Genomic DNA, 3,615 nt, shown 5'->3' on the forward strand with positions numbered 1-3,615 from the left:
TAAAATATCAGGATTGTATTGGTCCTTTCATTCTGAAACAGGAGAAAGAGAATATGCTCAGTAGGAGATACTTAAAAACATAAAGCCAAAAGTGGATGATGATTGTTTCCAGCTCCTGTCTCAGTTTTTGATTGCCTGTTGCTACCTGAGCATTAGATATACAATGGGTATCTAGCAAAATCCAAAACCAGGAAAAAATTGTTTCACATCAACGTTGTCTGTCACAAAACTACCATCTAGCACTATCAGAGCGGAATTTTTTCAAACACTATTTCCATTACTCATGCCATTATGGCACCAAAAACTTTTCACTAGGAGAACATCCATCTGCCTGTCCTCTGACAGCAGTTAACTGCAGAGTTCCTTTCTCACAGCTCAACAATTTCAGATTCATAAAATATGCATTCCTTCACTTGTCTCAAAACACAATCTGATCCGGTAGGGGATCGCATCTATCAGCACTTCACTATGTCTCCCCTTCCCACACACATTCCTCACCTAGCTGAAAGACTATTCCTGCTTTACTTGATATGTTGGTGAATAAAGTTCTGGATGCTTTCAGCATTTTTGATCTCTCCTTCACTGCAACTCTTCTAATAAACAGTCAGGCTGTGGTATATTCCAGGATGATTCTCCCGTCTCTGTTCCTTTTGCTGTATTTCATGCAGATTATTTAATTTTATGTCGAAGAAGAAAAGGCACGAGGCGAGAATGATTCTTGATGAATAAAGGGACTCCCTGGAAAGGGCCTTACACTAAACCATAGCAGCATCCTAGAGCTGTGGGTTTTTGCACCCTTCAGTCAGAGAGGGGAACCCTTGAAACTAATCTTCACACATTCAAAAAAGAACACTGAGAAGTGAAGTAAATATGTTACTAAAACCTTATCTTTGGTGTTATGGAAAGAACTTATACATATCACTGGACATCAGGCATCCAGGTTCAGAAGACAGCAGAGACCACACCACGCCTCGCTTCTGAACATTTCCTACAGATAAACAGAATTCCTGTTTGTAGACACCAAATTCTCTTCCTATATTTTGGAAGAAACCTAGGCACCCCTCAGGATAATTTCTTGTAGTATCCCAAAGAATAAATGCTGTTGTGTTGAACCTTGTGTCGCCTTAGTCTCCTTGTGAATCATGTTCACCTATGAGAAGCAGGTGTCAGAGGCCTTCAGTCCATCCAAAACAGCATTGTCTTACAATGCTGAGGAGGCTGGTTTCCTAAGTACAGTATCTATTTGTTTTCATTAGAGTCAGAGAATTTCTTTTTACGTTTAAGAAAGGACACACTTTTCCATCATCACACCTTGGACTTTTGTGCTCTTCTGCTCAAAGAAAACTAGATAACCAAAAGTATAAATTGATGAAACAACCAGCTGTTCACTGAACAAAAAACAAACAAGCAAACAAACAAGACCCAACTTTGTCCTCTTGGTCCTGCTTATCACTCATCGTCTCTTTTTCATAAAACTGAATGGTGAGGTGACTACTGGGACAAACTCAAAGTCTTAATTTGTTTATTGTCTATCCCAGAGTAATCCTGATGTTAGTTATGGCTGCCTAATTCTAATGGCCCAGTATTAAAGTGAGGACTTCAGTTCCTCTGCTATCACTAGTAATCTAGATTATGTACAACATTTTAGCAGTGACATCCAATGTGCATATTACCCATTCCGATTAAATACAGAAAGTCTTGATAGCTTATACTTAGATGTCAGGTTATTTTTTCCAGTAATAGTAAAATCCCTTTTTGGCTTATGAAGTTTTAAAAAGCCTCCTTTTGATGTTTTGTACCATTATAAAAACAGTTAATGTATTCATTTTTGGATTTTGTTTTTGAATAAAAATCTAAAAAGCATCCACCAAAAAAAATGTATAGTGATGATATCGGGTAGTATACACAAACGTGTGTGTACCGTAACAAAAGAGCCCCCAACCATTGGACACAGGAACAAAAGCAGAACTATTTTTTGAAGCAACTTATAAGCTTTAATAGTGAAATAGGTGTGTCACACTTTGTTTCTAGGATAACATAGGGAATAGAAGCAAAAAACATTCCTTTAGAAGTTTTCAGTGATATCTGAGAGGTTCCAGGAATTTCCTATCAAATACATTCAAAATCTTTTGCTAGAGGCTAGTAACACAATTTGAGATCAAACATGTTTGACACTTAAGACTGGTCACTGCCTATTCCTAAGGGACAATTAATTGCATTAAATGCTGCTTTTCTACCTGTCAAACTGTAAAAACATGATTATTCAGCTCTTCATTGATGCCTCTATAATGAGGTGCAGATAACTCAACGCTATGGGAGGTGTGAGTTCACTTGTGGTTTCCTGTTCCACGTGAAGGATAGATTTCTTTGAGTTGATGAAGATTTCTTTCCTTTAATGAGTGGTGTATTTATGATGCCCTCCCGTCAGCCCCAGGGGAATGTAACAGCTACAGATTAATGGCACGATCTCAAACAGAGGTGCTGAAATATTATTAAAAGAGCTGTCATCTATTCAACGCTACTGATGGATTCATGCAGTTTAACTGTTCTATTTCCATCTCGACTACCTGAAGCCTGCTCCAGTCTTGTGCTGAGGGAAAAGGCAATCATCAAGGAGCTAATCATCTTGGAAAAAGGGAGAGGGGCTAGCAAAAAAAAAGGAAATGTCCAATTAACTTCCATTTAGCTTTTATTTAGTTTATATCATAATAGTTGCACATAATTCTATAGTCTAGTGTTAGAGGAATATATCTTATTAACAGTATTATATATATTTATGTAAGTTTTGGCAATGGGGACTCAATCCCAGAATATTTCATAATGAGAACCTTGCTGTTGTAAAAATGTTAACTTCAGCCTACATTCTTGTGATTGCACTCCATTCCAATATTTTCATTTAATTTTTCCTGCAAATAACTCTGTTGGAAGCACAAGATTGTTTTGAAACCAACTGTTATTTTCCTTTGAAAATAAACATCTTTTTGCATTTCTCAGTAGGGGACATGCTTTGAGCTCCCTCATGGTTTTTGAGTTATTCCTGCACAACAGTTTAAGTCCAAGCTTTCCATGTGTTTGCAGTTCATACACAAAAAAAGGGAGACATTTCAACTTTGCCTAAGTGCCCTTTAAGAGACTATGCCGAAACATGGAGCTTTGAACTACAGCTACCCGCTATCCCTATGGATACAGCAAATATTCCCTAGTGACTTGGGTGTACTTAGAAGCACTTGCATCTTGTTAGACCTAAGCAGATGTTTAAGCAACTCTGTGATGCTCTTACTGTGATTTCCTGTTTCTGTTTCTTGTGAAGGACTTAGTCAAGGTACTCAGTGAGTAAACATGAGAGCACACCTACAGAACAAGGTTTAGCATGAAATATTTATGTCACTGATAGAAATATATTTGTTTCCATTTTGTCTCAGCAACCCCATATTTAATCTGTCAGCTGGAATGGGACAGTTAAGGATTCAGTTTACTTCATTTCTAGCGTGAAATTGAGCCTTCAATATGTACCTTTTTTGAATAGCTTAGCATGGCCTTTTCTCTCCTATCTCAGCACTTCCTAATGCAGTGATTTCTTACCCAAGTCACTGGTCACTTTGGGTAAAAGATGCA

This window comes from Tinamus guttatus, unplaced genomic scaffold (assembly GCF_059628265.1).
Source record: "Tinamus guttatus ecotype Peru unplaced genomic scaffold, ASM5962826v1 Tinamus_guttatus_pri_ptg000086l, whole genome shotgun sequence".
Lineage (NCBI taxonomy): Eukaryota > Metazoa > Chordata > Aves > Tinamiformes > Tinamidae > Tinamus > Tinamus guttatus.